The 14,061-nt window shown below is 46.1% G+C and overlaps 1 protein-coding gene across 1 annotated transcript in view; it reads right to left on the bottom strand.

Moving 5' to 3' along the window:
- The window catches only part of LOC147612609 (uncharacterized), a 120,958-nt gene that overhangs the window by 38,365 nt on the left and 68,532 nt on the right, over positions 1-14,061 (bottom strand). The gene's annotated exons all lie outside the window — the stretch shown is intronic.

The raw sequence follows: 14,061 nt of genomic DNA, 5'->3' as shown, positions 1-14,061 counted from the left end.
TGACGACACACACCCCTGCTTCCGCCTCTAACTAGTTGCCTTTATGAAGCGCCGCCCATTCACCTCTGATCTGCCACCTGAGTAGCACACTCACTCAGAAATCACCAAAGTTTTCAAGTTGAGGAAATCGTCAGATTCACACTTCAAATTTTAGGGCTTCTTTTCAATTTGGAAAATCAGTAGCCTCTACATCAAAAATTAGGGCTTTTTTTTCAAAATTAATGGTAAAAATTTGGGGTTCTTTCAACTTTTTTATTTATGCATCAAATTAAACTACAACATCAGAGAACTACTTCAGAAATTGAAGCCTGTAAAGATCGGAATTTAGGGGTTTTGTTCAAATTGGCCTCTTGAGCCAAAATCGAAGGGCATGCACCCTTTGCATTTTGGGGCTTGATAGCTCCACGAGAGTAGCCCTAGCCTTCCCAGTATTTCCCCGCATGCGGCTCCTCCGCCGTTGACTTCCTCTACGGGCTCCACATATTGAAGGATTTCCTCCCATATTTGTTTTTTCATGATTATTTATGTGTGAGTGTATTCTCTCTCCGGAATGTATCCCAAAATCTGAATTAAATAAACCATGTGTGTGTTTTTTCTCTTATATGTTTGTAACACCTTATAAAACGCTCCATTCCTATGTTATTCCTCTTGTGAGTTGGGGGGGGGGGGTGCTAGTTCTAGAAGCTGAAGGATCTTATGTGTGGTCAAGCTTCATTTGCAAGCCTGACTGTGATGAAGCTTCAGCCCGTTCTTCAGAGAGTTATTCATGATACACAAAATGGTTTCCTCCAAGGAAGGAGTATTTTTTATAACATCTTTTCATTCCGGGAAGCTGTGGAGTGGGGTAAATCTAGCCAATAACCCCTTGCCCTTCTTTTGCTAGACTTTGAAAAAGCTTATGACAGAATGGATTGTGACTTCTTGAAAGGCACAATGGCACGGATGGGCTTCTGTCACATGCACTCTGCACTGTAGTGCATGGTGACAAGATGGCTCATCATCATCAGTGCAACATTGCACATTATTAGTACCCTTTAGGTTGATATTTGTCGTACGTTGTGACCCCATTGTAATCCTCAGTACAGGATTGATGGTATTTTCTTGCTATAATAATGCTAGAAAATATGGGAGAAATGCCAGATAAATACTAATAAATACTAATAAATACTAATAAATACTAGATGATATCTGAAGGCTTCTGCAATGGTCTATATGCAATGGATGAATGATATGCAATATGCAAAGTGCTTTCTAATGCAAACCCTAAGGCTTCTACTGACTCTACATGCATGAATGCATCTCTTGAAGTGGGTTAAGGGACTTGGACTGACTGAGTGACTGTTTGTCTAAGGCTGAGGAATGACCTACGTAGCTCGTGCCTGACTTATCATTTATTAATAAGATCCAGTCGTGTTGCTCTAGGGAGCCAACCGACCAGCACATGAGCATATAAATAGCCTTGCTATTGCATCTTTTCATTGACGTATCTTCAAGCGTGTGAGCCTTCAGCACAAGGAGCATAAACGATTGAACATTCAGCCATCAAAGCTCAAGTGTTGCAGTCCACAGCCCTGAAGCATCATCGCTTGACAGGTTCAGCCTTCATTCAGTAAAACACAGCATCTCTTGCAGCCGGCCAGCCTCAGAGCTCCATCAGCCTTGCGTTTTCAGCATACACAGCAGCCGGCCAGCATCTGTGCATCTTCATCCTTGCGTTTTCTGCATCTAACACCATTCAGCCCGCATACAACTCATTGTTTTGCTTCAGCCACTTCGTGAAGGTAAAACTCAGCATTCATACTCATTTTCAGCATTCATACATAGCCTAGAACAGTCCCAATCAGTCCCTTCTCTCAGCCTCATATTTACAGCCTTCCTACATCCATTGGGAAGAGTGCATAGGCTCGAGATTGGTCATCATTGGTGCTTGTTGGAGATAAGTGCACACTAGGTGTACTGTTTCCCTAGTCTACATTTGTCTAGTCTCAGTTGAGTCTTTGTGTCTTGAGTGTGTGCCATGTGGCACCTCTACAATTATCCCATAAGCACTCTTGCTCTATGTCTTGTACTTTGGCCCATATATTCATGGGTCACATCATTGTAATCTATCTAGCTTGTGTCTTGTCTACACTCATCTCAAGGTAACTCTTTGTCCTTCTATCTTGTTCTTATTTTACTTCTAGTCTTCTAGTTTCTAGCTCTTGCTTCCATATTTCAACATGGTATCAGAGCAGGCTGCTCCTGCCCTGTGTTGCCCGCCATAGCTTCAGGCCACCATCTCCCTAGCTGCGCTCAGCTTTTAGGACCAACCGCACCTATTCTACTTCAGTTCTGCCCTGCTGCTGCTGCAGGCCTTTCTTTTTACCTCAGCCTAGTCACATTCAGTTCAGGCCGGGCCTGTTCAGTTGCTGTCCGGCCACTTTCTTGCTGCCGCCCTATTCCAGAGGCTTCCGGCCTGTTTTCCAGCAGCTGCTTCGGACTCCCGTACGTGTTCAGGCTCATACAGCTCCTGGCCGACCTGTTTTTGACGTTGCAGCCCGACTTGGACCTTCGTGGGCATTTGCTACAACTGTCTATTTCTACAACAGTCTGCTCACGCCCTGATTACAGCCGCCATCTATTTTTCCCCTTCAGGCCGCCTAACTATTCAGTTCTGCCATCGCTTCCTCTTGAAGAGTCTACAAGGTACTGTGCATTGTCTCCTTTTGTTCATGCTCATATCTGCAAACTGCTGGTTCCTCATACTTCGATGGGCTGTCACATGCTATGGCCTTGACAAGTGGTGAGAGAGCCGGATTCTAAAAACATTTTGGATCTCTTCTTTCATTCATTTTTGCAATCTTGTAAGGGAATAGACACTGCCCTTGCATTTTAGCAAGAGGTAAGACCTTCCCACATGGCCTCTTCTACTCATTCTCTCATGTCTATCGACAAATTCAATGGGTCCAACTTTCATACTTGGCAAATCAAAATCAAGTGCCATCTTATGAAAGAAAGTCTTTGGGACGTTGTTCACCATGCTACGCCCGAAGATTCCGACATTGAGCAAGTTGTCACTTATGTTCCCACTGCCAAGAATGACAAAGCCTATGCTATCATCTTGCTCGGTCTTGGAGATGATTACATTCATCACATCTCCGACATACAATCTGCTTCTCGAGCATGGATCACTTTGGATACCCTTTTTGGACCCCGCTCTAAAAACTCTAAGATTGCACTTATGATCTCATTCTTTGATCTATATATGCAAGAGGGAGCTACTATAGCCTCTCATGTCAATTATCTTCGCAGTCTTATGGTTCAGCTTGCATCAGTGAAGTCCCCCATCTCCGAAGATATTGCTATTGCTGTGCTTCTCAGAAGCTTACCTGACACCTATGCTACTCTTGTCACTACCTTCAAGTATCACAATAATCCTACTCTTGAAGGTATCATCAATGCTCTCCAAGAAGAGGAAAGAACTCAACAACAAAAGGTAACTGACACTGCATTTTTAGCAAAGAAAGGAAGTTCTAAGGTAAGAAACCCTTGCACCCATTGTGGCAAAACTAATCATATGGAGAAGGACTGCTTCAAGGCTCATCCATGCACCATTTGTGGCCGTGATAATCACCGGGAGAAGGACTGCTACTCTAAACCCTCTACATCAGCCCCTGCATCTACCTCAGCCCATGTTGCTGCAGCATCTCCATCAGCAGATCTTGCTGTTCATTCCTCATATGATGAGGAGTGGGCTTTCTGATTACTTCATCTTTCTTGTCTACCACTTTGACCACCGATGATGTAGGTCAATGGGTTCTATGTCTTACTCATTCTGCTTTAGGACCTCTCTCTTGTCCCTACCCGAGAGGCAGAGATTGCCCTTGAGGAGGGGATGTCTTCAAGGTCCATCTGTTTGTCTACAGTCAGTCTTCTGTCTATCGAGTCTTGTCTGTCTGTCTATTTGTCTATCAATCTGACTGTGTCTTGTTTTAGATCCATCTTGTCCCTATCCTTGTGGACCCATATGAGGATATCACTTTGTAACGCGCGGAAGCTCTGGGTAATCTTCTTTCAGCCCTAAACACTCTTGAAGACCTTCTGATGCAAAAACGCACCATGATGCAAAAACGCAGGTAGAGAGAGAGGAGAGAGAGAGAGTGAGAAGTGCTGGAATTTTCAGTATATACTATGTACAAAAAAGGTACAGATCTTTGCAGCCGTGGGCTGCCTTCATAAAAAGGTTCCTAACCCTAATTTCTGTCCCCTATGGGACCTCTAAGTGACCCACACCCCTAGTGGGTGGAATGAGTAACACATGGAGCACTTGGTGCCTTTTATAGCCCTCTTGGACAAGATAGGAGCTGGCCGACTGCTGGTCGGCCAGTTCTAAAAGCATTAAATGCTTATTAAATCAGCCGACTGGTCCTGACTTTGGCGCCTGCTTGCTGCCCTTATCTGCTGGCTCAGCCGACCACTCCAGTATGCTGCCGACAGCTCTTTGACCATGCTGATGTCAGCCGACAGCATCCCTTTGGTTCTTTCTCCAAGCCTTGCTTCAGTCTGCACTGCAGAGGTGCTCTGAGTTCTGTGCTCCATCATCCTGACTTTATCTGGTTCCTAGTCGTTATCTGGCTGCCTCTTCTGGATCTAGCCCTGAGCATGTCCATGGCATCTGTGATGCACATGACATCCCCCTCTGCTAAACTTGATGACGGGAATCCAACCTGCTCTTGGATGACTGTCATCATCCCAATCCTGTTCCGAAGTCCCTCTGTCATCATCCATCCCTGGCAAACCTTTCTCTCTGAAAATCCGGTCTATTCTCCAAACCACTCTGTCTCTGATGAAGATCTATGCATCTGGTCTTCCTCTAGTCCACAATCCATTCCTGCCCTGACTCTGAACACCATCTTGGTCTTCGTTCCTGGAACTGAGTCTGGCACTCTCACATCACCCTTGGAGGATCATCCTCCCTTGGGACCGTTCCCTTAGAACCCATCTGGCTCACGGAACTGCCATCCCCATCTGGCACTGTGGAACACCACCAACAAACCTCCTGGGAGTTCTTCCCGATCTGTGTTCCCGCCTTGGGCTTCGAATCCGTGTACTTTCTTGTACCTTGGACCTGTACACCATCATATGGGACTGAATCAGTGTTTAGCTTTGCTGAGCCTGATGCTCTGATACCAATGTAACGCGCGGAAGCTCTGGGTAATCTTCTTTCAGCCCTAAACACTCTTGAAGACCTTCTGATGCAAAAACGCACCATGATGCAAAAACGCAGGTAGAGAGAGAGGAGAGAGAGAGAGTGAGAAGTGCTGGAATTTTCAGTATATACTATGTACAAAAAAGGTACAGATCTTTGCAGCCGTGGGCTGCCTTCATAAAAAGGTTCCTAACCCTAATTTCTGTCCCCTATGGGACCTCTAAGTGACCCACACCCCTAGTGGGTGGAATGAGTAACACATGGAGCACTTGGTGCCTTTTATAGCCCTCTTGGACAAGATAGGAGCTGGCCGACTGCTGGTCGGCCAGTTCTAAAAGCATTAAATGCTTATTAAATCAGCCGACTGGTCCTGACTTTGGCGCCTGCTTGCTGCCCTTATCTGCTGGCTCAGCCGACCACTCCAGTATGCTGCCGACAGCTCTTTGACCATGCTGATGTCAGCCGACAGCATCCCTTTGGTTCTTTCTCCAAGCCTTGCTTCAGTCTGCACTGCAGAGGTGCTCTGAGTTCTGTGCTCCATCATCCTGACTTTATCTGGTTCCTAGTCGTTATCTGGCTGCCTCTTCTGGATCTAGCCCTGAGCATGTCCATGGCATCTGTGATGCACATGACACACTTGAGGAGGGGTGTCTCAGGATCTTTGTCTGTCATGTCTTCTGTCTTGTCTCTCAGTCTATCGATCTTTATGTCTGTCTTCTAGTCTTGTCTTTCTGTCTTTCTCCTAGTGTCCACTTAAGGAGGGTGTTGGAGATAAGTGCACACTAGGTGTACTATTTCCCTAGTCTACATTTGTCTAGTCTCAGTTGAGTCTTTGTGTCTTGAGTGTGTGCCATGTGGCACCTCTACAATCATCCCATAAGCACTCTTGCTCTATGTCTTGTACTTTGGCCCATATATTCATGGGTCACATCATTGCAATCTATCTAGCTTGTATCTTGTCTACACTCATCTCAAGGTAACTCTTTGTCCTTCTATCTTGTTCTTATTTTACTTCTAGTCTTCTAGTTTCTAGCTCTTGCTTCCATATTTCAACAATGCTTCTACAGCCGTGTACAGTTCAACCCGACTCTTGGTCCTCCAAGATCTTGCGTTTGGCTTATCGTCAGTCCACAGTCAATCTCTTCAAAGTAATAAAGCAAATACTATTCCGATAACGGGATAGGGGGCCCTTCAGTGGGTAATTCGGCACCCCATACGGTGTACAGTTTCTATCTCTCTCTCTCTCAATCTCTTAAAGTTTGAAGTCATAAAAGTGGATTGCTAAACTCGTGAAACTCGGGATGCAGAAGACGGTGTGAGAGTTTGTGTGACAGGATCCTTAATTACGAATACTTCCGCTGCATGTTACATTGGTATCAGATTCAGCTTGTCCACACACACCGTATCCTAGCGTGAGGGCATCCTTGGATGGTCAGATTGCGTTCCGGCACGACCACCGACTTCAGCATCATGTCTACAAAGGAGAGTATCCATCAGCCGGAAGACGTCTCCTCCGAAGAAGACCTTGCTCTTCCGACTACTACAGACACCATAGCTCTACTCAAAGCTCAGAACCAACTTCTCATGGAGCATCTCTAACTCTTGGAGGCAACAGCAACACATCCTCCTCCGCCTCCAGCAACCCCCGACTACATCTCCCTCTTCTTTCAAATGGAACAACAAAGAAGAAAAGACAAGGTTCGACGGCGGTGAGAAGAAAAAGCAGAAGCTGAAGCAAGAAAGCAATAAGAAAAAGCAAATCGACATGACTATGAGGAAGCCCAACGCAGGATTGAAGAAGACCGGTGTCAGGCTGAATTCGCCACTCGGGAGCACCAACGAGAGCTCGATCGAGAACGTATGTTACTCGAGCACCAAAGGGAAAAGGAGGCCATGCATCTTAGATACCAACACCTCTCTTCAATTTTCCCAGTCTTAGGTGCCACCAGCCACCAGCCCGCGACATTGACTACCGTCATTCGAAGTCAACCGAATTTTAGTAAGTATGAAGGTTCAACCGAATTTTAGTAAGTATGAAGGTAAGTGTGATCATTTAGCAGTTAATCAATTCATTCATCAATTTACTACTCATTTTCCATTAGCTAGGATTACAGATCCTCCAGACAGAGTCCACGTAGTGACTCCCCACCTTACGAGTGAGGCAGTCACTTGGTGGCAGCATTGGTCTAGTCTTCATACAGACTAGACCACAGGTGTCACAGCTTTTAGCTGGGATACATTTGTTCATGACCTAAAGACCAAATTTCTCCCGCCCCAGTATCTGACCAGCCTGGCAGATGAGTTTTATGGACTCAAACAGAACGGGTCACCAGTGCTTCAGTTTTCTGGAAAAGTCATAACTTTAGCACAACAGTTCGGGTTATCCAAGCACGCCAAGATGGATCAATTCATTCGTGGATTAGATCCCAACATCCGGTTCACAATTCGCAACTTTGAACCCAGTACATATGACCGGGCTTTGACTCTTGCTCAAAATGAAGAAATGAGGATGAACGGAGGCAAGTCCAAACAAACGCAGTCTAGTACCAAACCCCAACCAGGAAAGGGTAATTCGTATTCTAGAGACACTAAGGCAGACAACACTCCTAGCTATAGTTCAGGGAGTAAGGAACCCAAGCCTAAGAAAACCCCTGAGGAAAAGGCTAAAGCAAGCATCAATGGAGGCTATCTTCATCTAGAGGAGCAAAGACAGTATCAATCAGAAAACCGATGTTTTTTCTATCATACCATTGGGCATGGTAAGAAGGATTGTCCAAAAAGGAAAACGGAGCAAGCCTCCAAAGAGCCTTCTGCCACAGTTGCCGCAGTATCCCCTGCTCCTCCGGACCCGCCTGCTACCACCAATGCGGTTCAGATCTTACCTGCTCTGCATCCCATGCCATCCGTGGTGCTTGATGCTACGCAGGAGGGTGAGGCTACAACCACACAGAAAAGCCTGATCCGAGCTTATGGCTCTAACAAGGGCCGCCAGTTCTTAATCCTTTTTGGCTGGGCAATTCGGAGGACGCCATCTCTCCCCAGTAGGCTTTCTTACAAACATGACACCACAGAACCTTTCTTTCTGATCACGATGGCGGGATCATATGGCACTTTAGGATGCATGTTTGGCTTCCCCCCCATGAGATATTTTTCTCCAAAAGAGGCCAGCCAGGAAGGGACTACCCTCCCCCATATTGTCTCCACCTCATTTGAGGGTTTTGAGCTTGTGCATGTAGTCTATAGCTATTTGATTATAACTAATAGAAAAAAAACTTTCTCCAAAATTGGACTCGTAGTGAAAAGAAGACTATGACAAGGATGCCGGATTCACCTGCGAGGCGGTCGGATGTGAGGCGGAGCGTTGCGTATTGTGATAGCTCTTTGCAGCATCACACAATCACTTGCCTCGAGTGAATCAAACTTCACTCGAAGTAGCCCTACCCAAGAAAATCAATGTCTGTGATTTTTTGGGCCTCACCAATAAGGGCTGTATAGAGTATATCCTAAATTTGTCCGTGCGTTGAGCAGCTCCAAACAATCTTACATACCAAAGAACCCACAAGTGAGGATACTATAGAAGACAAAAGCTAGAGGTCCACTTCTGAAAATGGCAAGGGGCGGCCAATAAGGTGATAGCTCAAGTGGTGAAGGTGTTTGCCTAGGACCAAGAGGTCCTAGGTTCAAAACCCCCCTTGGTGCTTCCTCGGTGGCATCGCCTGCGAATGGATAAATAAGCGCCTAGCAGCCGTCTATGGGCAGTGAAAATTGGTAACTATGGGAGGATCTTGAACCAAAGGCCAGTTGAAAAAATAATAAAAATAAAAATGGCAAGGGTCGGCGGCCTCAGCTGGGGACGACAAAGCAGCTATCATGGAGTCCTCCTACTGGGTTGAAGACTAAAAGGCGTCAACACTAAAGAAAACTGCCCGCAAGGTTACAAAGACCTGTCGAAGGAGAGGCTGAAGAGGAAAAAGCTTGGGTGAAGGCGGAGAGGGCAGCGGGTAAGGCGGCAAAGGGAAGCGAAGGGCAGGTGGGGGTGAGCTGAAAAGTACAGGGCAAGCAGGTGCCTCCAGAGGAGGCAAGCAGGGACAAAGGAAGGCAGGTGAGAGTGTGCAAGCGGCAAGAGGAGTGCAAGAGGCAGGAGGGGGGGTGCATGGTGGTGCCGGGGCTGGAGGCTGGAGACAAGAGGGCGACGGGGGGGTGGCAAGAGGCAGGAGGGGGGGTGTGAGCTAGAGGCAAGAAGGCAAGGGGGAAACATGAAGGCGAGGCGAGATAGACAACGAGCTGCACGGGAGGGGGAAAGATATGCTGCAATTTTTTTTTGTGGATGGTTTACTTTGCTCGGGGCTAGAACCAATATGAGCATCCCACAAAAGCCTTGTGGTTAATTTACCATGCTCAGGGCAAGAACCCGTAGGAGCAGCTCACATAGGCAGTGCTGAAATTTCTTCTTGTGGATGGTTTATCATCCTCCCAGCACAAACCTGTAAGAACAGCCCACCACTTGACGACACCTAGTATGGAGGGTCTTATTGTGCTCCACAAGACTCATTGAGCTGCCCACCATGGATTCGGAAGAGCAACACGCAAGGCTATGAATAAAGAATCAAATCATAGCCTTGTGACCTACTGTACACTCTTGGCTAGCACTCCACCTATAGAGAAACTTTGGACTTTAAAAAGCCCAAACATCTTCAGACAAGTTTGCTTCCTCTGTGGAAAGCTCTGTCTCCTCAATGATATCTGCCTTTTTGTGAGCGAGTTCTTTTCAGCACTCCTATGCATGAACAACCGGGGAGCCATAATATGCTTTGAATTTGGGAAGGTCTTCACAGAGGAATGTATCCAATGTCAGTCTCTAGTCCCTTACAGAGAATGCCCCAAAAATTAGAGTTTTCTGAAATCAAGGTTTTTCTCAAATTAGGATTTCCAAAAATTAGGGCTTTTGGAAATGATGCTATAGGAGGCTCTAGCAACACTTTAATCCTTGCTATATGCTCTCAATTTCAAAAAATGATAGGGGATTTGGGATTAATGCTTTAATTAAGCAAGATTTGCAAAAATTTTGAAAAGCACCAAGTTTTCTCTGATGAATACCTTTTGTCTGCTGGTTGATTTTGTTGATTTGATGCATGCTCTCCTCGCATACTACAACAGTGTCTTCTCCCTCTTTTTCCCCCTTTTTTTGATGCAGATGTGCAGCTGATTGCTGGGCAGCTCCTGGCGGGTAGCTGTTGGAGATGCTGATTGGACTGTGATGTGGCAGCAGTTGTGAGAAGCTGTCGTTGCAGTCGGGCAGCACTATTGGGAGGCACAAGCGGTCGATGTGCTTGAGAAGCGTAGACAGGCGGCCGCAAACAGTATTGAACAGCAGTGGAACTGACTTACTTCAGTGTTGATGGTGAGTAGATGCAGAGGGTGCTGGCCGATGCAGAAAGTGGGCACACTTCTGGGTGGCCCTGGCCGAGGTAGCGGGCAGCACTGATCAGGGTGGGCAGTGCACGCAGACGTGGTAGTTCATGCATATCACGTCTGGGCAGTGCTGATTGTAGGTGGCGCTGATTAAACTGCTACTGTGGCTATGAGCCAGGCGGTTGAGAAACTCACAAAAGTCAGGTCAAAAGGATGGCTAGCAATGCCACACAATCGAGGAGAGGAGCTAGCTATCCAAAGGCAAAAACGCAGAAGGTGGCACCTTAGCGGGACCCTTAAAAACCTGTTCTAATACCATGTGTGTAAATAGCAAATAGTGAAGGAGAGAGGGTTACAGAGAGAGAACAAAGCCCTTAGAGAGAGAGAGAGAGAGAGAGAGTACACAACTCAATGATGTGACTATTGATTGATTTCTTCAATAAAGTACAAGTAGCTTTATAGGTTACAAATGTTCTCCTCCTAACATCACTGCTTATGTCACAGCACACAAATATCTAGATATTATTATAACCCGTCTAAGAGGTGGTTCACACACAAACACTACCACACTCATAAGAGTGCGTTCACACACAGATAAGACCTTGATTTCAAATAGTGACCACCACTGAAGCCAAAGATTCTCCACTAAGGGAGAACGGCAACTGTGAAGACTCTCCCTTAGAGACCGGGCTGAAAACTTCCTCTATCTATACTTGTGGCCTGATGCAATGAAGCACCCTAAATGTGTGCTCAACCCGTGAAATTAAAAAAACTGAGACGCGCACACATGCATCTCCTTCACACTCATCCTCTGGTGCCGAAGAAGCCGCCTCCTCCGACTACTCCAGTTTTGAATAAGTCTCCTCCTCGGATTGCTCCTCCAAGGTCTTGGGACATCCTTTGCGATGTGCTTGGTGGAGTCACAATCGAAGCATTTTCCGGCAACCATCTTCGCACAACGCTCTTCAGGGGTGAGGCGAGTCACCGAGGCTCCCCCAATTACATTGTCCTTACCATCCTTGACCTTGGATTGGCTACCCTTGTCTTTGCCTTTCTGCTGCCCTTGTTGTTGAGTCCCAAACTTGGAACTCTTCCACGTCTTGAGGGTTGTAGCAAGACGAACCACATTTGAAAGATCACGGGGCCAATGTGCACAAACGTCTGCGTGCAAAGACGGTGTCAAACCATCCACAAATTGCTCGACATGTTCCGACTGTCGAACGGTCCTTGGGAGCATCAACAAAAGCTTTCGGAAACAAGCAAGATAGTCAGTTATCGATTCACCATGTTTCTACATAAAACGCTCCCATTGTTTCTTCAATTCACGCTCATAATCTACGGGAATAAACTACTTCAAGACTGCCTTACGGAAATCATCCCAACAAGTCACAGAGTAATGCCTAAGGTGGTCTTCCTGCCATGGTTACCATGAAACACGTTTCAGCTCGAGTGAAACCTTGAAACGCTTAAACGCGTTTCGCATTTCATAAAACCTTGAAACACCATTTCATGTTCTCAATTTCAAGTCTCTCTTTCTCTCGCGCACAGAGACTATTACATACATGCGTACATATGCACATACGTATATACATATATTTATATTTATATTTATATGTATGTATGGATGTATGAATCCATGTGCGTGTGTGTGTATGTGTGTGTATTTATATGTGTATGTATATATTTATGTGTGTATGTATGTATGTTGGGTGTGTGTGCGTGTGTGTATACCTGTTTCAGTCGAGTGTTTCAATAAGCACTTGTCGAGGGGTGAAACATTTCAGCGGTTCCTACCCCGTTTCAAGGTGAAACGTTTCGCAGTGATGGTGCTTCCCACCAAAAGAGAGCGGCACCCGTTAAAGCCGTACGCGTCAAATGGAGCTGAAAAAAACGCACCACTACCAACATCACAGCCATCTCACAGGTCCAATTGGTGACAACTTCTCCACGTTGAGATTGGGGACCTTCAGAAGCTTCAATAATTGAGCTCATTCCTCTCGAGGCATGGAAGAAGAACTCGGCAAACCGGTAGTCCCCCAACGTCGAGCCGATGAAGGCGAGCAAGAACTATCCGGAGAATCCCATGGAGAGGGACTCTGTGAAGGGGACCGTTGGTGACGCCAATGGCATCTCTCTTGTTGATTACGTGCAGGTGTAGAATGATGACTACCAGACTGGGAGCGAAGCTCATCCAGTAGATCCTCGCCTACATCCAAAGGAGTGAAAAATCCTCCTCCATAAAGTTTTGCCACTCGTCCAACCCTTGTTCCATAGCACGGGCCCTTGTAGATTCCAAATCCAGAATACTAGGTGCTCGAGGTGTAGTCTCTATCCTATCGAGACAAGCAGATATAGCCTCCATTTTAGCCGCCTCCGTGTCCATGGATGCCTTCATGCGGAGAGGCAAATCAGTGAGTTGTGATTTCATGAGTGATCAAGGACCGGGTGAGGGATTTCAACCCTACATGATGAGGTAAGGGTTTGGTGGGGCAAGGAAGCCCAGTATACCCCAATTCACCTAGGTGCAATGAAGAGAACCCAGGAGCCAGAAAAGAGAGAAAATTTGCAAGTTCCCTAGGCTCTAATACCAACTGTAGAGCACTTGCACCTATATGCTAGGGTTTTCCAGAGATAGAAAGAAGAGTGTGGCAGAATCACACATACAGCACACACGAGTCCTAAACTACTACTCTGTATTATGTACAAGAAAGAAGTAATACAATTGAAATTCAAGTACAAGATGTGGCTGCGAATGAAGACGTCAAATCACAACCCTATGACCTCTCGGCTAGCACTCCACCTACAAAGAAACACTTTGTGAAGTCCAAAACTAAGGACAGCACATGAATATGACAATTTGGCTACCACGTACATATATGCACCAATGCTCCTAGTCGGCCAGTAGTATTCTTGTTGACCACCTGTACCCAACTGCCATGTCATCAATGCCACATCATCGGTGACACATCACCACCGCCACATCATCATTACCACGTGACAGTGCCATGTGTCACCAAGGCCGTCCGACCCTACCCAGGCTGCTGTCAGCTGCTATCTGATGTCTAGTTCTGCCCTGCATACTCATAGGTGTGTCACAATTAGTTTGTAATCTGGTTTGCACACAGTAATTCGGTATTGTTCTTGATCTCTCTTACATTCAGTTCTTTGTCTTGGACGATTCTACAGTTCATGTGAATGCACAAGTCGTATTCTCTTACAATCCAGAGCAGTCAGTCCCATAGTTGGGTTGGTAAGATCCATAAATGCTTTCCTTGTGTTCTCTTTGTATGTGTGAATGTGTTTGGTACTCTAAATGCATATTGGTCCCAGCCTACATGAGGATTTTACAATCTCTATCCCCATCTTCATTGATGCCTTCAGGCATTTCCAAATGATAAACGTCAAGTTCCTTCCTCCACTCGAGTTGATGGAGGACATTGAATAGCAAGTGATCAGCGGCA

The sequence above is a fragment of the Cibotium barometz genome, chromosome 45 (genome assembly GCF_041138505.1).
Source record: "Cibotium barometz isolate CiBa-2024 chromosome 45, ASM4113850v1, whole genome shotgun sequence".
NCBI lineage: Eukaryota > Viridiplantae > Streptophyta > Polypodiopsida > Cyatheales > Cibotiaceae > Cibotium > Cibotium barometz.
This window is presented reverse-complemented; position numbering and strand designations above follow the sequence as displayed.